Source organism: Ambystoma mexicanum, chromosome 9, assembly GCF_040938575.1.
Source record: "Ambystoma mexicanum isolate Mex_15411 chromosome 9, UKY_AmexF1_1, whole genome shotgun sequence".
In the NCBI taxonomy this organism is placed as follows: Eukaryota; Metazoa; Chordata; class Amphibia; order Caudata; family Ambystomatidae; genus Ambystoma; species Ambystoma mexicanum.
The window spans coordinates 878,155,430-878,178,608 of record NC_090931.1 but is presented as its reverse complement, the minus strand read 5'-3'; positions in this window follow the sequence as shown (position 1 = coordinate 878,178,608).

The window sequence follows — 23,179 nt, the reverse complement described above, 5'->3', positions numbered from 1 at the left end:
TTGGTGCCTTCCTGTTATGCTGCCCTTTTTTCCCCAATGTAAGCAGACTTCCAGCCTCTTTTCTTTTGCTGTTGGTGGGCTGGTGCAAGTGGATCTAGGTCACATGACCTCAATAACACCCAACTGTCAATCACAGTTCAACTTTTGGTGCCTTCTTGTTTTGCTGCCCATGTTTTCCCTAATTAAGCAACATTCTAGCCTCTTTTCTTTTGCACTTGGTGAGCTGGTGCAAGTGGATCTAGGTTAAGTGACCCCACCCGCCTATCGATCACTGTTACTATTTTAATGCATTCTTGATATGCAGTCCTTTTTATCGGCATTAATATGTGTGAGTGAGGTCCACAAACAAACTGGCTAAGAGGGACATCAAGAGCTTTCTGAAAGGCCTTTGCCTCTATGGGCATTAGGGACTCATGCACACCATGCCACGTGACTAACTCTGCCAAATCCATGCTCAGCGTTCAGAGACGTGCATGCCACGGTGGTGGCGTTGGCTCTACCCCAGCCATGACAGTCTTTAAGAAGCAACGGCCTGCCAGGTAACCTCCAGAGGTGCTTTTACTTTCATGAATAATGCTACATGGCTGACTCCTACACTTTGCATCAGTTCTGCCAGCTGTCCCTTACCACCTCCCTCCTCGCCCCCTCTGGGCCCCTTCCAACTGAAATTCCTCCCCAACTGGACATAGAGCTGTAGATATACAGCCGATCATCCCGGATCGACACTGACACACGATAACATCTTAATGTCTGCAGTGGCTCCAGCAGACACGCTCGGAGGGGCCTGTGAGTGGTTTCATACATTCCCCAATTCCCCAGCACTTCTCTCTCGACCTCAGCTTCCTGCAGACTCCAGTTGCCTCCCGGAGTTAAATTGCATATGGCTAGGCTTGTGTAAATGGGGGTGGGGGGATTGGTCGGCCGTGCTTCTTAGGGGAGCCAAGTAGGAATGAGAGCCCTGTGAACGCTTCGTGTACCCCCACTCAAGCTGCCTCTTTAGCTGGGGCTGCTTTTATAGCGCTCTGCTCACCTGCTCCAAATGTCAAGCCCTGGGATGAGGGTCCTAGTGCAGCCCTCAACAATTTCCCCCACAAACCCGGCCTAGCTCAAGGTAGTTAGATATTTGTGTTAAAAAATGGCAGACTATTGTAAACTGGGTACAAGAACACAGACTTCAAGTAACATATTTTCAGCAGTGACAGTGATCGTCTTCCTGTCAGGGGGACATTGATGAACAGGAACCTATGCTAAACACTACACAATATCTGGCTACCACTAAGTATAGTGTAATGGGGGCTGGGGGGTGGGCACACTAAGTGGAAGACAGGTGTAGGCTGTCAAGGCGACACACTTTAGTACATTAATATATTTCTTTGGTACGCCCTTGCCCCACCTCTTGCCTGTCTCATGCACCGCGGCTCCCCCTGTGGTGCAAGGAGTAGGTATGTCGTGTAGAGAAAAGGCAGGGAGCAGAGCAAGGTAAGGGCCCCAATCCCATAAACGAAGCAAAACACTATGTCGTGATATCACAGTGATAAATACTTAAGTGCCGGCACAACAAATGCTGGTGTTTGGATGCTTTCGTATTGCCTAGATTCTTACTCTGTCTCCGGCTTTGCCCTCGGATGCAAGGGGGCAAGGCCGCTCAAGTACACCAGCGTTTTCGTAGTTTTTAATAAAAAGGCGGGTGAACTATTAAAATACTAACTATCCTTACTTTTAAAATGGCCCCCAGCTGCTGCATACAATGTAAAAAGAGTCTTTAAAAGTATATAGAATTTAGTAAGTGCACTTTATATATATATTCACAAAGGTCTCTTTAGATTTAAAAGGGTCCTTAAATTCTGCAGGTAGCCTGGCCAAGTCTGTTTGTTTGTTGTACCGCCTCTCGGCTGATTCTTGGGGATGGGTTAAGCAGATGGTTGAGCCATATTAGTGAGAGTGGCCCAGCAGCTCAGCAACAGCAGTATCGGGGCCAAGCAGTTTGATGAGGCCAGAGGTGGCCTGGATTCACAGTTAAAGCAAGGAGAGCCAGTGAAAGTCTTGACCTCAGGCTGTGTTACTGCAGCAGCCAGGGGTTGAGGGCAAGGCTACAGCAGGGAGAGGTGGCCTGTGGGGGTAATTTCCCGGGGGTCGGCGGGGCCGTCCGTGGACCCCCGGGGTTGGGGAGGCCCCAACTCCTCCTGCATCTCAAAGGAGTATGAGGCACATAGAAGAGCAAAGAGTTACTGCTGTTTATTGCACAAAACAGACAGGGACAGGTTCTCAGAGCGTAGGTACCCAAGGAACATCTCAGCGATGATGGGCTCGCAGGCCCTTTTTCTAAGCGGATTACGCTACTATGTGCGTCACCTGCGAAAGCTTGCCCCCAAACCTAACGCTACCCCGGGTTGGCTCCCCGGGTGGTAGGGTCAGTATGGATCAGTATTGGGGAGAATATTAGTGGTGGAGAAGAGGTCAGGTGGTGCGCTTGGGTCGTCCCTAAAAATGGTTACATAGAAAATGTTCCATGAATAAAGTTAGCGATTGGTTGAATTATAGTGTCGTCAGTGATTAGCCCCTCGTATTCTGATTGGTTAATCAGCGAGCCCCGAAGCCTGGGACCATCGTCGTTCCCAGCTCGTGATATACCTGGTGTTGGCAACAATGTATGACTATGTGTTAGTGGCGGAAAATGGACAGGTCTTACTACTGGCTGTTGGGTGCTCTTTTCCCATCACCACCGGTGTCCAATTTGTAAGTTCGTTGCTGCAGTCCAGGTCCCAGACGTGAGACCCCAGAGCTTCTCTGGTCCTTGGAGCTTGGCATCGTATCAGGTCGGCCTGGTCACATGTTGAGAGACCGTGGCTGAAGCAGAATTACGGGGATTTGATTTGTATTTCTGCTCCAAGGAGTGTTTAGCAGTGGCAGGTGTAACCTTGGCACTGAGAGCGCGGCGTGTAGATTGCAACTTCGTGGCCTTGGCTGTGGGGCTCCCGTCAGGGTTCGTTCTGCATGATCAGCAACTTGCACCTCTGTCTGAGCTGGTCCGGGGCTGGGACTCTGGTTTGCGGCCTACCTTGGCCTAGTCTATGGGTGGCGGTATACAGTCATAACGCGAGGGTCGTGAGGTGCGACTTGGGTCTTTATACATTAGTCCATCTACAGGGTGACATCGACAGGGTTTTAGTAGCAAAAAGCGTCTGCAAGCATATACACAAGCTCATCTGGCGTCTTGCATTTCTGCAGTGCAGTAGTTAGCCTATGTGAAAAATAACAACGATGCATGTCTGTGAGTGTTAGCGGTCCTCTACGTCATAGCACTATGTTCTTCATGTGGGTTGGTGTGTGTCTGATCCAGGTGCTTGGCGGCATGTGTGTTCTTGTCCATTGTGGCTATGTCGTCATGTCATCTCTAACTATGGTGGGATTGGTGGGTTACATCTAGTCGAGTTGGTCCATTTGGTCGGTCTCAGCTCCACCTGCGGTCCCACCATGTGCTTTGGATGGCGCGCAGCTGACCTGGGGGTGTGGGGCATGGCCATGGTGGATCTTGATGTCCGGGGCAGCAGTCAGAGGGCTGAACTCATCCCGCAGTGGGTGCTTAGGTAGTGACGTCATAGGCCATGGTCTGGACAGGAATCTGGGAAAGGGATCGTCCCATATTCCCTCTTCAGTCCCCCTCTGGTTGACTTGTCGACCACAAAATTATCCACTCTTTTATCTCCTCTTACTCGCCATACCTTAGTTATTCCTGCCAGGTGTCCGTATAAGTCCACGTGATCTTCAAATGACCAATACATATATACATATCCACCACCGGGCTTGCAGTAAACCCATTTTCCAACATAGCTCTTCGGGTTTCGTGGATTCTCAACTTTTATCGATGGTGGGTACAGGTCTGCTTTCACTATCTGTTGCCGCAGCCATTCGTGTTCCTTCGTGATGATATCTGCGCGTTTGTCGTCTTCAGCGGCCATTAGCACGTGCATGCCTATCATTTTCTCGGCAGTACGCTTCGACCTTGCCATCCTTAGTTTTATCCCCATCAGTGAAGCCATTCCCAGGATCATGCATCCTGCCACAACCTTGAGGCCGTCCGACAGCCATGCTGGCATGCAGGACCAGATATACGAAAACCAGCTACCATCCTTCTTTACCCCCTTTGCTTCTTCTTCCATCTTGGCATGCATCTTGGCCAGCTGTGATACTGCTGCAGATAGGGTGCCGTTGTCCTCGTCGTTTGCAGGAATGAACATGCAGCAGGAACTTCCAATTTTTCCGCAAACACCTCCTTCCCTTGTTGTTAGAAGGTCTAGCACATATCTATTCTGTAGGGCCACCCTCCTTATTGCCCTCAGTTCCTCTTTGATTGTGTTGAATTTGTTTACGGTGGAGTTAATCATCATCATTAGCGCCCATCTTGTTATCTGAAGCCATTTTGCATTTGCATACGCCTGCACTCCTGGATGGATCACGGAGGAAAAGAACATTGCTGCTCTGCTAAATAGTCTGTGTGCTGGTGGAATCTCACTCAGTGCTGTTTCTGACCTTCCCCATAAGTAATTTCCAGTGAGTGGTTCTCCTTGTCTTTTTACTGTGGATACTTTATTGTCTTTAGTAGCGTCACTCCTTGAGGTGCCCCCTGCTTCTTCCAGGGACCTTCTTTTCCTTTTGTTTCCTTCGTCCATCTTAGGGAAATTCTCCAGGTGATGTGTTTTTGCGGTACTACCAGGGATGGTACGTTGACGTGTACCATAGTACATACCCCATCCCATGATTGTGGTAGGCTGTTATAAGCTTTTGTTCTGCAGGCCCAATAGTGGTCCATCAGTGCGGCTGTTCCTGCTCCCCCCTCAGGAATCTTTATTGTTCTTTTCTATCCTTCGTTTACTCCAATATCAATCTCACCATCATGCTGGTAACATAGTGTAGGTGCTGCAACGAGTATTATCGTTATGGGTTCCTCCTCCTTGTCCAACCATGTTAGCAGCGCCGCACTCTTTGTCCATTCCTTGTAGCACTTGTCATTTTCCTCTTGTACTGTCATTACTGATTATTTTGCCAGTGTCACTATCTTGCTTCCTACTACCCCATCCACCCATCCGTTCTTTGTATATTCTTTGCCATATACTAATATTAGTGGTCTTTCCCAGCACCCTGGTTCACCTCCAACCTCTCTTGCATTCCATTTACATGGCAGGTAGTTCAATGTTACTTCTTTCATGTCTCCTTTGTCGTGTCCTTCGGTTATGTATTGAAGTCCGTCGGTCAGCTGTCAATAATTGTCATACATCGGTAGTGTCTTGATGAATTTGTCTTCGTAGGGGTATGTTGACCTTGACTTCCATCCTAATGTTGCCTGTTTTCCTTGAAATCATCCTTGTGTTTGAAATAATGCTAAATATAAGAGGCATTCTGCTGTCGCTGCTCAGTAGCCATGAATGTTCTGGAGGCGCTCATGGCGTATGGGATCAACGAGCACACATAGCAGTTGTCCTTTGTTGTGTCCTTACCAATTTTGAACATGTGTTTATACCACATGTTGTTAGAGACGTGTGTGGATCCTGTAAGATATGTGTCCGCCCCATGTACATCGATAGAAAAACTACATTTGTGCTACTAAAGCTGGGAAATACCTGAAGTTCTTTGGCAATATGGGATCCACTCCAGGGCTATGTAGGAGAGAGCGAAGCCTGTTTCTTTAAACCGAACCTGCTCAAGACGATACATGTTCGATAAGAGTCAAGGAGCGCCCATGTCCCAAAACCGGGCTCAATGAAGGGAGCGGGAACTTGATTGAAGCCTCTTGGTTAAAACTGGGGGGAAGGGGGGCGAGGGGTGGAGGATTAAAGGGATGGGGCAATTAATGTGGAAAATGGAAGATCAGATTGATGTTTTGCTAAAGATTTAAGTTGAACTTACTGTCATGATTTTGATGATGCAGTGCATGACTGCTATATGTGAAGGTCTTATTGAAAAAGAAAATCGTTTAGAAACACTAAGTTTACCTCTTTTTATGGTAGGTCCCCTGCTACTTGTACCACCTGACACAGTTCTCCTTGCAGCAGGGGTAGGGGAAATGTTAGTATTGGAAGTTGCAGTCACGTGTAAAGCATAGTAGGCCTGCCAGACAGCAGCAGTTATCAGACCAGTGGTGAAAAATATCCCCAACATCTTTATTACAGTTGCTTTTACCACTGGCATTTTTATCTTACCCATGCTGCCGTCCTGCAGCTACGTTTCTTTAGATGATATAGGTGCCGGCCTGAAAATCTCTAAAAATGTTGCATTATTTCTGTTAGTAGTTGTTATTCAAGCCCTGCGTATCAAGTGGTCGTTCAATGCCCAGGAGAAAAGCTCCTCCCACTCCTTCCTTACCATCCCATCACTCAAGGCAGGTAATGCTGCGTGGAGGTGTGGAAACAAACGTACTATTAGCATGAGAAACACGTTATAATAGATGCATAGTCTACTGGGCCTTAAGTACTTTGGCCTTATAATTACGTATACAAATTGGTGTGACAGGGCTTCTGGGATATCGTCAGTGGGTAGCATTTGCCCCTGGGCAGTGGCTTATGTTCTTTATCAGATATTTGCATACAACAATTACAATGTGCGATACTTGCATGTGCGAGACAAAGAAGAGAGCATGCACGTGTTTACACAGTGTGGTGTATATTACAGAGCTCTTTGACAATGTTCTTCTTTTGCTGTTGGCGGGTGCTTTTGAGTTAAACTTATTTTTCCAGTTCCAGTGGCAGTTTCCTAATCAAAATAATGTTATTGTTCTGGTGTGGGGGCGTATTTGGTCTGTGACCTCGTGACCATGGGGTGGGCTATGGGTGGTTGTTCATTTGTGTCCTTTGGGGTATCTGGCGTTTGTGCTGTGCCGTTGTTGTTGGTTGTCGTTGCTGAAGCGTTGGCCCTGTCGCTGTAGGGATGGGGCCAGGTCCTTGCTTTGTAGGGCTTGATGTCGTGAATGTGTGTCCAAATGTCCTTATTGGACAGTTTAACAGCCCTAGGGGCAACTTGCTGGACAGTGTGAGGCCCCATGAATCTAGGGGTGTTCCACTTCCTCCGATAGTTTCTAAGTAGTACTGTGTCTCCCTCTTTCACTGTCCACTGTCCAGTGAGATCCTGCTCCTCATTGGTCGCTGGTTCCCGTTGGTTGTTCTCTGACCGCCCTGCGTCCGTTGAATCTGTTGAGAGATAAAAGCGACACTAGTAACCAGATAAGAGACATACTCATGCATTTCTTCATCAAAAACAGTACTTGCTGCATCACAATCGTGCATTGCCTTGATGGTGGTGTGAGGGGAAGGTACATTTGGTGTCCGGTCACCACCTCATGGGGTGTGAGGTGGTGGTCCTAACCTGGTTTATTTCTCAATTCAAACAAAGCCAGAGGAAGGCAATAGAGCCAGCTCTTTTTGGTTGTTTGCTGGATCTTTGCTATCGCTTCTTTCAGGAGGCCGTTGAGGCGTTCACAGATGCCATTTGCTTGTGGGTGATAGGCAAAGGAAAATGTATGATTAATCCCCAGAAGGGCAGTTACGTGCTGAAATAATTAATTGGCAAAGTGGGCACCGTTGTCTGACCTCAATACTACGCCAACCCCCCACCTCGGGAAGACCTCCCTTACTAAAAATGTAGCTGCCCTAAATGCATCTGCATGGGAGCACGGGCCGGCCTCAATCCAACTTGAAAATGGGCATACTACTACAATCATTTATCTGTATCCTTGACATACGTTGGTCATGTCAACGTAGTCAATATGTAGGTGCAAAAAGGGTCCTTCAGGCCGGGGTATTGTACCTTTGATCACTTGCAGCGCGTGACCGGCCATAAATTGTTGGCATGTGAGGCAATTGCTAATGAAATTTGCAACGTGCGAGTTTAGCTCGGGGCAGAACCATGATTCTTTTATTCGTGCTGCAATTACTTCCTTTCCTTTATGAGTGGGGTGGTGTAGTTGGGCCAGAGCTGTTTTTAGTAGGTCCAGGGGCATCACAACTTTCCCTGTGTTATTCTGTCTCCATAGTGCATCTGTGGGTGACATAGTGCATCCTCTTTTAACCCACAGTTCCTTTTCTGCCATTGGAGCTGCCGCCTCCAGTTCTATAATCTGTGTCTCTGGGATGTGTGTGTACCCATCCTTCATTATCATCAGTCTTACCCTCCCCTTATCTTTTTGTTTTTCTTGGAGGTCCCATGTCTCGCCAAAGTACGCAGCATATTTTGCATGTTCGTCTGCTGTTTCGTTACCTCTTGATATTGGATCTTCCCCATTCGTGTGTGCCTGACACTTCACCGTGCCACCTCTGCACAGTATGCTATTACTTGTATTAGTTCACCCAGAAGGAGAGCCCGGGTGCTACAGAATAAGAACAGACAATTTCAAGAAAGAGGCTGTGAAACAAATTGAAGATAACATCTTGAACTGGCATAGGAAAGGTCTCATTACAGATGATGAACGAGCATTTCTATCAGTGAAGGAACCAGTGACCCCGACCATGTATTTCCTTCCAAAAATACATAAAAGCTATGATACCATACCGGAAGGCCTCCCAATCATGAGTGGGATTGGGTGGATCACAAAGAATGTATCCGAATACTTAGATTCCTAAAGTCATGTCTGCAAGATTCAACAAGCCTTAATCAGAAACTACAAAATTTTGAATGGCACAGTACATTTTTTCTAGCCACCTTGGATGTCAAGGCCCTTTATACTTCTATTCACCATAAATGGCCAACCGTCTCTATTGACTACACCTTCAGGAATGACTCTGCCTCGTACTATAATCAAATTCAGATGCTCAAAGAAATGTTGCAACTCACTTTGGACCTCAACCTCTTTACATTTGACAACTGTATACACCAACAAACTAAAGGGGTGGCTATGGGCACTAAATATGCCCCTGCCTTAGCCAACCTCTTTATTGGCATGTTAGAGGACAATGTAGTATACACGGCTCCTTTCTTTCTTAACAGAATTAAAATGTGGACTTGTTACATCAATGATGTTTTTTGCATTATTGATGGATGTACAGAAGATTTTCAAGATTTCGTGAACATACTGAATCAAAACTGTTATGATATTCAGTTTGTAGGAGAGTGCAATAAAAAAACATTAACTTTTTGGATGTGACAATACAATCAGATGGAAACAAGCTATATACTTGGACATTCAGGAAACAGACAGAAGTTAACTCTACGCTCCATGCGAGCAGCTGTCACCATCACACGACAATTCATAATATACCATTAGGTGAGTATGTCAGAGCCAGGCGTAATTGGAGATCAGATTTATAGGTCTGCAGCATGTAACACTGAACAAAAGAGGAGGTGATAGACTTAAGGCATTGAGACTGTCTGAAGCACGTACTATATGCTTTTTCAATTCAACCATAACAGGACTTAGTAGTGACATGGGGATGGTGTCATTCCTGTAGGGCCAGTCTGTTGTAAATCACTTATTTAAAAGCTTTTCAAAAATGCAATGGTTAATCAGCTGTTTGAATGCATTTTTATGCACATATGGATACTTCTGTTTGGTATATGTGGGGTAGTAGGAAGCATTTGGACATTGATTAAGTAATACGATCAATAGGAAGTTTTTGGCACTGATTACCTACACTTCATTCATTTATTTTACACAATAAGTGACAAGGCAATTTGTGCTAGGCAATTTGTGCATGAATAGATCATAAATGCTGTTTCTCTCACTCATACAGGGAGCAATTACAGGCATTTATCAGGCAATGGTGCCTTAATGATGGAGTTGTGCCGTTTTTTGAACTAACTCATTGATGTAATCAAAACTGACCGTGTAAGTAATTAACACACTAATTTAAGTTAATTAAGCTAATTATGCTTTTTAGCAACAAGCGTAGTATGTGAATACATTTCGCTATTAATAATACACAAGTTCTAACCAGGCCCAGCATTACATTTTATGTTAAACTCAGGCTGAGCAATGGGCATCTGCAACAGCCTGATGGCAGCCGTTATGAGGGCTGAACACTAATCAATAACATTTACCAATGGCGGCCGTTCTAGACAGCAAGTGGTGACAGGACCAAGTGAGTGCACCATGGCAACGCGTGGCCCCGTTACCATGGAGATCTAAACACTACCCGAGATTTTAAAATGGCGTTGGCTGCTGTTTACTCGTGTGCAGCTGACGCAATTGAATTACAGCAGCAGGGTAAGTTCATTTACTCTGCATACTTCTGTGTGCCAGCATCCATACTCTTAATGGAATGGGCATGCACGGCCCACTATTACGGATATATGGCATTAATAGTCACAATTCGTAGCTTAGGGTGAGTCTCCCTACATGTATACACTTATACAGGTTGCACGCAATAGTGGTTTGCAAACATGCAGCAAATTTCTTGGGTTTTTTTAAATATCCACTATAAATTGACGAATCGGGCATAGCCTGTACCTAACAGATGACCTCGCAGGCCCTTTTTCTAACCGGATGACGCTACTATGTGCGTCACCTGGGAAAGCTTGCCCCCAAACCTAACGCTACCCCGGGTTGGCTCCCCGAGTGGTAGGGTCAATATGGATCAGTATAGGGGAGAATATTAGTGGTGGGCAAGAGGTCAGGTGGTACGCTTGGGTCGTCTCTAAAAATGGTTACATAGAAAGTGTTACATGAAGAAAGTTAGTGATTGGTTGAATTATAGTGTCGCCAGTGATTAGCCCCTCGTATTCTGATTGGTTCATCAGCGAGCCCCCAAGCCTGGGACCATCGTCGTTCCCAGCTCGCGATGTACCTGGTGTTGGCAACAATGTATGCCTATGTGTCAGTGGCAGACAATGGACATGTCTTACTACTGGCTGTTGGGTGCTCCTTTCCCATCGCCGCCGGTGTCCAATTTATTACTTCGTTGTTGCAGTCCGTGTCAAACTAGAAATTATATTGTGCCTCCTATTGCTATGAATATATGTATATTGGCCTACGCCAAGCTGCTAACAAGCTACTTGTAAAGAAATTTGTGCTGCAAGGTCCTGACCCTAGAATCAATGTAAACCGCCATTTTAGGTTCTCTCTGCCTGCAAAGTCACCCTGTGAGTTAAAATGGTGTACAATGTCATTCTGAATAGAACACGGCCGTCATGACCCCTGTGTACAGCTAATATGTAACTTGCTGCAGGCCACTTGTTAGGGTCATGAACTGAGACCTTGTCCTTTGCTGACCTGTGTGTAATGGATTACCTGTGTCAACGAAACTGATCTATGAACATATATCAACTACAATGTCGTTTGAATAACTGAATGGGAACGCTAAGGCTTAATGTTAAACCTAGAGAATACACTATTGCCATTTTGACTTGTTGATGTGTAAACCAAAGATGAACTAGATACATATAGACAAACAAATTAGAAGCGAAACTGGCACGAACCCTAGATCAGTAATGTATTTATGGAATAGTTAACCCGCAGTAGGGCTGGACAGCAGGCTGAAAATTGTATAAAAGCCTGACTGTTTCAATGAATATCCCCACTCACTGAGCACACCGAACCACGCTGGAGTTCGCTGTGTTGTACTGAGGGCCGATAGCTATCTGATTTACTGTTTAGCATAAAATAAAGAGCATTGTATGTTCCTTTCTAACCTGTGTTTGATGTATTTCCTTTTTGGGCTACCCAGCCTCATATTATTTCTTTGTTTTCACAGTTGGCGCCCTGAATAGGGAGCCTCAAGATTGATGCCGGATTGTTGAAGGGTGACGCACGCTATCAGACCGGAATCGGACGGTGTGACATAAGGGGCCCCACTGAACGAGACGCGACACCTCAGCAGCGTTGCATGACCCGATCCTTGGACGATAAGCGTGTGGTCCGAGACAGCATCTTGACGAGGGTCCATTTCTTGAGGCGGGCAGATTTGCCGAAATCACCAAACACAAGGTAACATTCGTTAGGTACGTTCTTTGAAATCCGATCGGACCTCTTTAGGTTTGGTCAGGTGAGTCATGACCCGATTCTTAATTTAATCCTGACAATTTGAATTTGGCGCATTGTATCTGCAGACACAATTACTGACCAGGTAACACCAAGAATTTGAGATATGCCTGGGAAATAGTCTACCTGCTTTAGGGCATTATTCCGCAGCAATAGACAATCTTTGGGATTTAGCCATCCGGCACCACAGGAGGGGTCGCCGGCATGTACTATGTACTGTAAGCATGGCATTGGAAGTATAGTATTTAATGATATTTGGCACAGACAAACCAGACAGGCCTCCGAACTTCAGTGGCCAATCAATGGGAGTTTTGAGATCCCTTGTATTGAATATTTGGAGTCAGTCTTGTTAAAGAAGAAGGCTAGACCTGCAACATTTGATGTTTTGCAGAATTGGAAAAGAGAAGCGTTGCAACAGCTTAAAAGTAGGGAAAGACATGCGTGCCATCATAAAACGAACGCTGAAAAAGCGTTGTTATATGATCAGGACAAACAGTCTGAGGCGACTAAAAATATGGATAGGGCTTTCTCACTCGGTATTCAGAAAATCTATCCTTCTAAAGATCTTCATGTTTCTGATGAGTTTATTGACAAATTGCTAAATGAACGAAGGCCTGGTGCCTCTGCACCACCTCTGTATGCTCCTCTTCCCGCTCCTGTACCTCTTCCTGCTGTTATTCCTGCTCTTCCTGCTCAACCTTTTGTTCCTATTCCTCCGGTTGTCGTTCCTCCACCTGCTCCTCCAGCTCTTCCCATTGCACACGTAATAGTACCTCCATTGAATTTGCCTGCACCCCCACTTCCAATTAGTCTTGTACCGCTTGTAGTTGATCAGGGTGCAGGGTCGAGGGTTGTTACTCGTAATACTGTTCCTGCAGAAAAGAAACAGGATTTGTTTGCATGGGCTAAGCATTGTATAGAGAGGGATGCTCAATCTCATGTTTTTGCCACACTTTCTAATATGGATAATTTTCCTGAGAAAAATGTTTTCATTGAAGGTTTAGGGATTCATTTGTGTGTAATGTGGGGAAGATTAAATAATGTAGATCTCCCACAAGGGTTAAGAGATTTAAACACTTTAGCATTTTCAAGAGACACTGTGGAGAAAGTAAATGAGCATGTTGAGAGGATATTTGAGTATAGAAAGGAGTTGGAAAGGTAACAGAATGAGGATGACGAATGGGAAAGTATGTATGTACAGAAACGGTTTCTTCCGTGTCGTAAATCGATATCTGAGGAAACGCGAATTTGTAAGAAAGACGTGATTAGATGGATTTCAGACATATCGATAACTCCAGAGGTATATGACACATACTGTCAATATAGGCTAGAAATGCAGAGGAAAGTCATACAGGTAATGGTAGAGTACCTGCAGGATGAGTGTGTAAAAAGGAAGATTAGTTGTCCCAGAGAGTTATTGAGCATTTATAAGAGAGCTTTTTCACTTGACACTTCTTCGACTGCTTTAGCGCTCGACTTACCTCTGTTGCTTAGTAAGCGTTGAGAGTTGCCTATATCTCAGTTGCCTATGAGAGAGGTACCTCCGACATTTGTCCCAAAGGTTGAGATTCCTAATAATGTTGCAGCAGGTACACCTGCTGTGGACATTCCCGCACATTATGTATCGCATTTTGTTCATGTCCCGTTTTCATGACAGGAAGTGAACACCATTAGACTATCCATTCCCGACATTAGGAAAAATCCGACAGGGTTCTATAAAGAGATAGAGTCCGTTTTTCAGTCCTCAGTGTTCACCCTAGGCAACATTGATTTGTTTTTTCCTGTACTCCTGCACGTAGAATTGTGGAAACAGGTTAGAACTATAGACGACGTACCTGGGTTGGGAGATACGTGGGCTAACATAACTAGGCTTGACGGAGAAAGGCCAGCTGGAGAAAGACCGCCTCAGGTGATACTAACTTTGCCTGACAGAATCGTTGCTAAATTAAAAACCATAATTCCCAAAAAGAGAATTATTTGGGACAAGCTTACGGCCTGTGTCCAAGGAAAGTCTGAGGGTGCTACCGAGTTCTTTAATCGGTTCAAACAAGTATTCTCGGATTTCAGTGGACAAGACTTAGGCACATAATCTGGGAAAAGATTATTTGTGGACAAATTTGCACGTGGATTGCTGCCTGACATCCATTCACAAATGATGTCTTCCGAGAGTGCTTGGCAGGTGAAGTCTCAATCAGAAGTACTGCATATGGCTCAGTACTACGAGAACCACGTCAACAATAAAAAAGATAGAGTCGAGAAGAGAAAAGGTGATTTAAAGACTAAAGTATTGTTAAAACAAATTGTTAGAGGCCCCAGAGGGGGTAGTTCGCAGATTAGAGGTCAGTATGTTCCACAAGGGAATGTGCCCTTGGGTCCTGTGAACATTAATCAGTGTGCCTATTGTCGCCAGGAGGGTCATTGGCATGCACAATGCCCCGTCCTTCGACAGAGGTCGAATAAGACGATCCAGAGGTCGCCCTGGTGTAGGGGACCCTGGTAGAGGTCAGTTTTCACAGGATCCCCAGCAACCTTTTTCACAGGACATTCAGACTTCGAGTGTGGATTCTGCTGCATATCTATCTGAAGAGCTTCCTTTTGATGATATTTAGTTTTGCTAGGATTGCCCGAAGCAGGGTTTGGAACCTATACCTATTCCCGTTAATCAGAAAGGTCCCTACGTTGAAATGGTAGTGGGTTCCATTGATCATTCTCGGGTTGCAAACATTTCACTGTCAGGGCAAACCAACGTTTCTGTAGGGTTTTCTGGCACACCAGTTGTCTGTCTGGTTTCTTCGCCGGTACCTATCTCTTTGGGTCCCTTTACGGACCACTGTCCATTTCTTTTGACTTCGAATTGTGGAGAGAATTTGTTGGGGTTAAATCTGTTGAAGGAATTAAATGCGGTAATTCATTGTTCTTCTGATGGAGTGCGTTTGACGATTTCAACACAGCAACTTTCTGTCTCTCAATTCTTGACTAGACCTTTGCCGCCTGAATTCAGTAATGTACCAGAGTGTTTGTGGGCAGTTGACGACAATGATGTCAGTGTTTTGCAGATTGAGCCTGTTAAAATAGTTTCGAAACATGGAATTAAGCTGCCGCGCATTCCACAGAATAAGATTTCAGTTGAGGGTTAGCAAGCCTTAAAATGCATTGTTTCCGATTTTGTGCATCGTGGGGTGATTGAGGAAATTGCAGGTAGTTTGTGCAATAGTCCGATTTTACCCATGTACAAGAAAGGCGATAATGCAATTCCATTCTGTTTCATAATTGATTTGCGTGCCATTAATAAAGTCGCTGCTCCGCAATTTCCAATTGTGCCTGATGTGACGACTATATTAACTATGATTCCAGCTACAGCTACTTACTTAGTGTTGTGGACCTGAAGAATGCTTTCTTCAGTATTCCTGTACACAAGGAGAGTAGATACTTGTTCGCGTTCACCTTAGGGGGACGCTCGTTCACATTTACTCGTGCACCTCAAAGTTACACAGAGTCCTAGTATTTATAGTAGGGCTTTGAAAGAACAGCTTGATACTCTTGAATTGCCCTCTATTTGTACGCTGCTTCAGTATGGTGATGATTTGCTTTTAGCTGCAGACTCTGAGAGTGCTTGTAAGGAGGGCACTGTGTTGTTGCTTATTCATCTAGCTATTGTTGCCAGGAGGTCGCCTATTTAGGCTATCTCCTGTCAAAGAAGAAGATTGACACCTGAAAGGATAAAGTTAATTTCTGGCATGTCTGTCCCAAATACACAGAAGGAAGTTAGAGCCTTGATAGGTATGGCTTCTTACTGTAGGTTGTGGATCCCAAATTTCTCACTAGTGATAAAACCGATGTTGGCCTTGACAAAGAAGAGCATTTTTTCGCCATTGCCATGGAACACGGAACACCAGCAATCATTTGAGTTGCTCAAGACTGCATTATGCTCAGCACCAGTTTTGGGCACACCAAATAATGAAAAGGCCTTTGTGTTGTTTGTGCATGAATGTGATGGATGTGCTTTGGCTGTATTAACACAGGAACATGGAGGGAAGAATAGGCCATGCGGTTACTTTTCTTCCGCCCTTGATCCTGTAGCATGCGCTTTGCCAAGATGTTTGCAAGCTGTCGCTGCTGCTGCTGCATCTGTAAAGCAGAGTGAGGGAATGGTCCTAGGCCATGATCTAACCCTGATGGTGCCTCACTCTGTAGATATTCTACTGAACAGAACTCAAACACAACACCTCACTTCCACACGGTTGACGAGATATGAATTGATCTTGTGTGCTCCTCACATTCAAATTAAGAGGTATTGTGTTCTTAATCCGGCTGAACTCCTACCTTTCCCGCAAGGTACTGCTTGCAGTGACGAAGAGTCACACGATTGTCTGTATGCTACCGAACAAGAAACAAAGGGTAGAATTGATCTAAAGGACACTCCTTTGGATAATGCACAAGGGGAGCTGTTTTGTGATGGCTCCTGCTTCAAACTTCCGGATGGTACATCCACAGCTGCTTATGTAATCACCACATTGAGCACGGTTGTGGAGACCAAGAGAATCGCGCATAACTCCACGCAGGCCGCAGAGATTATAGCATTGACCTGAGCTTGTGAACTTTCCAAAGGGCTTACAGTAAATATATATACCGATAGTCAGTATGCCTTTGGGGTGGTTTGGTCAGAGAGAGGGTTTTTAACTTCGCATGGCACCAAGATTCAACATGGCTCCCTGATAGTACAACTGCTCTCAGTGCTTGCACTCCCTACTCAGTTAGTGGTCGTGAAATGTGCAGCACATCGAAAGATTGTAGATGATATTGGAAAATGGAATGCTTTCGCCGATCAGATAGCTAGACAAACTGCCACTGATCTCTTCATGGAGATGTATGTTTCAAGGGAAACTGTAGATGCCTATGCAATGGATGAGGGTGTTGGGTCTGTACGGGATATCCAAGCTGATTCCAAAATGGAAGAGTCTAAGAGGTGGGCTGAAGGCTTGGGGAAACTTGATGATGATGGGTTTTGGGTGGATCCGGTCGAAGGGAAATGGCTGCTACCTGACGCCTATGTCATGATGATGGTTGTCATGGCACACGGCCCTACACGTGTGTGCCCAGCAGGTTACGAAAATGTTAGAGAAAGTTTGGGCAAATGACAAGATTTCAAAAATTGCCCAGCGCTATGTCCAGAACTGCATGATTTGCCTACAACACAATGTGCGAAAGGGGACATCAACTCCAAGGGGATGTTTTGGGCCACCCTCTGTCCCATTTGAAGTCATCCACTTTGATTTTATTGAGATGGAACTGTGTAGCAATTTAAAATACATCCTTGTGGTCGTTTGTGCCTTTAGTAAATGGGTCGAGGCTTTCCCTGTCAAAGATGCTACGGCCATGACCACTGCGAAAACCATGTTAAAGAGTACTTCCCGCGGTTCGGTTTGCCGAGAGTTATCTGGTCGGACAATGGTCCACATTTTATCGCTGCTGTAATTCTACAGATGTGTGCGGCATTGCAAATTGACAAATGATTCCATTCGGCCAGACATGCTCAGAGTGCCGGACTAGTGGAAAGACACAATGGTATCATCAAGAACAAGCTCGCTAAGACGTGTGCCAGTACCAAACTAAAATGGCCGGATGCCTTACCGATCGTGTTATTATCCATGCGTACAACCCCTCAAACTAAGACTGGGCTCTCTCCATTTGAGGTGGTAATGGGGAGACCTGCCAATATCTGGAACCTTCCAAAATGTTGTGCACTGAGAAATGTTGAAAATGTATTACTTTCAGACTATTGTAGCCAGTTGACTAAAAACCTGTATTTCATTTATCACCAGGTATGTGAAACTTTACCTGTACAATACGAGGGCCCGGGCCACAGCATGCGGCCAGGGGAGTGGGTGCTCGTGAACTCCTTCGAGTGCTCCTCCTGCCTTGCACCTCGGTGGCGGGGCCCATTCCAGGTCCTGCTGGTCACCCAGACAGTGGTGCGCGTCGCAGGCCGGAAGCATTGGATCCACGCGTTGCATTTCAAGAAATTTCCTGACCTAGTGCCACACGTTACAGAAGTAACAGAAACCCTCGCTAACGCTGCAACCAATGATCCCAAAGCAGTAAAAAGCGCCGAGAGTGTGTCGGAGAATCTCTCTGAGCCTGTGAGGCTTGGGGAAGCCGCCATTTTGTCTCCACACTCTCCAAAAGTTTTGCATCCGGAAACTGCTTTCCCAAATTCGGCATCTGCACTTGTCTCTGATACGTTGCTTCCAACGACACATTGTTTCCGGATCAATCAGTACCAGGAACAGCAAAGTACAATCTACGTCCAAGAAAATAGACATACGGCACGGTTTTGCTGTGCATCTGATAGACTTACGACACGGTTCGGCTGTGCATTCAGAGAAGGAAAAGACTCATCGAGGGCTTGCTTTTTGGCCAAATTTGAGAAAAGGGGATTCTGTTGGCTAGGGTTGTGGAAGGACTAAGAAGTCGCACGACCGGGGGGTCGCCAGCAATGAACATTGGGGTTTCCATCCGATGACTACATTCCAATGCCTGCTACCGCCACCGCTTGTATTGGACTTGTAAATGATCGTGTGACCAGCCGGGACAATGGACAGAATGCCTGGACCCCGAAAACGTATTGCTGTGTTTTTATGATAATATTTGGTTTTATAATAGTCACTGTCTTAGGCCTTTGGTACTTTGAAGAAACTCATCCTTTGTAGTCTTTGCTGTCGACTGAAAATGTACCCACTGCTCCTACACCTTTTGTACATTTGCATACTTTGTCTCCTAGAGATTTCCTGCATAGACAAAAATATCATAATAATACTTTGCTACTTATCATGAACGCTACACATGCCATCTTTAATAGGTCCAACTGTTGGGTCTGCTCACATTTACTGCAACATGGGGATAAGGGGCTAGGTTGGTATATTCACCCTTTACCTTTGACAACTGCTTGTTATGCTTCTCTCAGAGCACTGTTCTTTGGCCGTTGGAACGATAGCATCTCAGGGAACTTTGATGGCACTAATTTGAATAGTTTTGAGAAACGTGTTTTGACTCCCCTGCGATGCTCGCTTTTCGCAAATAGGAGTAAGCTCAACATTGCTTCTATTAGGCCCTCTGATAGACTGTCTCCTCCTTTCCAATCTTTGATTTCCTTTAAAATGGCTCCGATAGGCAATAAGGACGCCATGCCTCCTTCCTACACTGTTAACCATAACCCCAATTCAGTTTCTTTCTGCATACAGAGGAATGGCACTCGGTCAATGGGGGATTTTAAAGGTTGTGCCAACATTGCAAATTTGACTGGGGAAGACAGACCTTTGTATGTAGGCGAACCTGTCTATTTCGTTTACGGTAATGTAGCATTTCCATGGTTACCCAGGGATTGGCAGGGAACTTGTTATCTAGGAATCCTATTACCTGGGGTGTTCATAGCAAATACTGTAGAAGTTACAAAGGCTTGTCCACGGCGGGACGAGAACAGTGACACTCCAGCACAGGTCTTGGGAGATGTAGCAAAATCATTTGTGCCATTTTAAGGATAGATAGCGAATTCCGAAGACATCAGGAGATTAGCGAGAGTACTGGAGAGAACCATCAACCGGACCACAGATATACTCTATAACATGACATTAGAGCAGAAAGTGATCAGATTGGTACCACTTCAGAACTGGATGGCATTAGATGTCATTCTGGCTGAATGTGGTGGAGTATGTAAATTAGTGGGGTCCGCTTGCTGTGTTTTCGTACCAGATTCCTCCCCAACTATCTTCAAGGCAATACAGAATCTGCACGTCCTTAGTTCAGAAGTGCTTGTTCCTGAGGGAAACTGGGATCTTAGCGCTTGGTTCTGGGACTTCTTGCGATCTTGGGGTTGGAAAGTGCTTTCATTCTTGTTGATCATTTTGGGAGTTCTGTTGTTCCTTTGTTGTTGTATCCAATGTCTACCTAGTATATGTTCGATGCTAAGGGGATGTTGCGCTCAGGCGATAGGTACGATAGGACATAAAGTGTATGCCCCGGATATAACCTCCAAAGAATATGTGCTGAAAGAGATTTTAGTAAACGATCTGATGGCAAAAGATATTTCCGACAGCAATTCAGGGTGTATGGACGATGATGCATGGAGTTATTTGCAGGGAGATCAGAAGTAGTTTAGCACTTGGCATAGGCCAAAAGGAGGGTTTGCCAAACTGGAAATTATATTGTGCCTCCTATTGCTATGAATATATGTATATTGGCCTACGCCAAGCTGCTAACAAGCTACTTGTGAAGAAATTCGTGTTGCAAGGTCCTGACCCTAGAATCAATGTAAACCGCCATTTTAGGTCCTCTCTCCCTGTAAAGTCACCCTGTGAGTTAAAATGGTGGACAATGTCATTCAGAATAGAATACGGCTGTCATGACCTCTGTGTACAGCTAATATGTAACTTGCCTGCAGGCTACGTGTTAGGGTCATGAACTGAGACCTTGTCCTTTGCTGACCTTTGTGTAATGGATTACCTGTGTCAATGAAACTGATCTATAACATGTATTAACTACAATGTCGTTTGAATAACTGAATGGCAATGCCTGTTTAACTACGTTGTATAAACTATGTCCTAAGGCTTAATGTTAAACCTAGAGAATACACTGTTGCCATTTTGACTTGTTGATGTGTAAACCAAAGATGAACTAAATACATATAGACAAACAAATTAGAAGCGGACCTCGCACAAGCCCTAGATCAGTAATGTATTTATGGAATAGATAACCCACAGTAGGGCTGGACAGCAGGCTGAAAATTGTATAAAAGCCTGACTGTTTCAATGAATATCCCCACTCACTGAGCACACCGAACCACGCTGGAGTTCGCTGTGTTGTACTGAGGGCCGATAGCTATCTGATTTGTCTTTGACATTTTTGTAACTGTTTAGCATAAAATAAAGACCATTGTATGTTCGTTTGTAACGTGTGTTTGGTGTATTTCCGTTTTGGTCTACCCAGCCTCATATTTCTTTGTTTTCATATCCGGGTGCCAGACGTGAGACCCCAGAGCATTTCTGGTCCTTGGAGCTTGGCATCATATCAGGTTGGCCTGGTCACGTGTTGAGAGACCGTGGCTGAAGCAGAATGACGGGGATTTGATTTGTATTTCTGCTCTGAGGAGTGTTTAGCAGTGCAAGGTGTAACCTTGGCGCTGAGAGCGCGGCGTGTAGATTGCAACTTCGTGGCCTTGGGTGTGGGGCTCCCGTCAGGGTTTGTTCTGCACGATCAGCACCTTGCAGCTCCGTCTGAGCTACTCTGAGCCTTGGGGCTCTTATTTATTTATTTATTTATTTATTTATTTATATAGCGCACAAGCAGCCCAGGGGCATTGAGGCGCTGTTACTTGCAATAACTTAGTTACAGGGTACAGGCATGATAGCGATTGTTGACACATTATGAATACTACAAGGCATCATACTGTTGTTACAGATATTGCATTTGACCATATATTACAACTTATATGATAAGTATTTGTGCTGATGTGTCGGGCCTTATGTGAAGAGGGTAGTTTTCAGAGTTTTGTGGAAGGTGGTGAGGGAGGCCTCACCTCGGATAGTGGGAGGTAGGGCATTCCAGTGAGTGGTTTGCGGTGCAGCCTACCTTGGCCTAGTCTATGGGTGGCGGTATACAGTCCATAATGCGAGGGTCGCGAGGTGCGACTTGAGTCCTTATACATTAGCCCATCTACAGGGTGACATCTTCAGGGTTTTAGTAGCAAAAAGCGTCCGCAAACATATACACAAGCTATTCTGGCGTCTTGCGTTTCTGCGGTGCAGTAGTTAGCCTATGTGAAAAATAACAACGATGCATGTCTGAGTGTGAGCGGTCCTCTACGTCATAGCACTGAGTATGTTCTTCGTGTGGGTTGGTTTGTGTCTGATCCAGGTGGTTGGTGGCATGTGTGTTCTTGTCCGTTGTGGCTATGTCATCATGTCATCTCTAACGATGGCGGTATTGGTGGGTAACAGCTAGTCCAGTTGGTCCATATGGTCGGTCTCAGCTCCACCTGAGGTCCCACCACATGCTTTGGATGGCACAAAGCTGGCCTGGGGGTGTGGTGCGTGGCCACAGTGGATCTTGACGTCCGGGGCAGCAGTCAGAGAGCTGAACTCATCCTGCGGTGGGTGCTTAGGTCATGACGTCATTGTCCATGGTCTGGACGGGATTCGGGGAAAGGGATCGTCCCATTTTCCCTCTTCACGCCTGAATCAAAGAAGTCCTTTAGGTGCTGCCTCTCCTCAGCAGGGGGCACTGCATTGAAGGAACGGGCCATCAGCAGTGGCTAAAGTAGGAGGCACACCCTCACCCCCTGGACGCGGGCACCATGTTAATTGCAGCTAGGCCACAGTACTGAAATGCTAGTGGCACCCTTTTGGCTATGGAACACTGCAGTAAGATACCACAGTGTCAAGGTCACACTGTTGAGTGTGGCAACACTCGTGGCTCACGGGGTGCCATAAAGACTAGGGGTGAGCAACATTTTTGTCCCAGAAGCGAAAAGTGCGTTTTCTGCTCAGGAATCCGCTTTCGCCCGTTCCGTGAAATCAGCATTACGGTTATGTTGTCATAGGAATTTTCCTCTGTTTTGGGCGGTTTCGCGCAGATCGTGGTGTTTCGTTCCCATGTTGGTTTTGTGTTATGCAACAAGAAACTTTGCACAGGTCTTTTTTCTGATCCATGTTAGTTTCGTGCAGCGACATGAGAAACTTCATGTGGGTGTTCCCGAACCGTGATAGTTTTGTGCAATGCCATGAGAAACTTTGCAGTTTTTTGATTTGTGATAGGTTCACGCGGTGACATGATAAACTTTGTGCGGGTCTTTTTTCTATCTGTACTATCTTCTCGACACAAGTAACTTTGAGTCTTTTCCGATCCTTGATAGTTTCGTGCAGCGGCATGGGAAACGTTGTGCAGGTTTATTTTCGATTCATACTATTTTCGCAATGAGACAGGTGAGACTTCACATGTTTTTTTGAACCATGCTTGGTTTGTGCAGCAGCACAAGAAACTTCATGCAGCTTTTTGTTTGATTTGTGGTTGGTTCGTGCAGCGGCACAAGAAACTTTATGTCGCCCTTTTTGGTTTGCGCTATGTTCACGCAGCAGTACGAGAAACATTGCACAGCTTTTTGTTCGATTCGTACTAGGTTTGTACAGTGGCATGAGACAATTTGGGCAGCTCTTTTTGATTTGT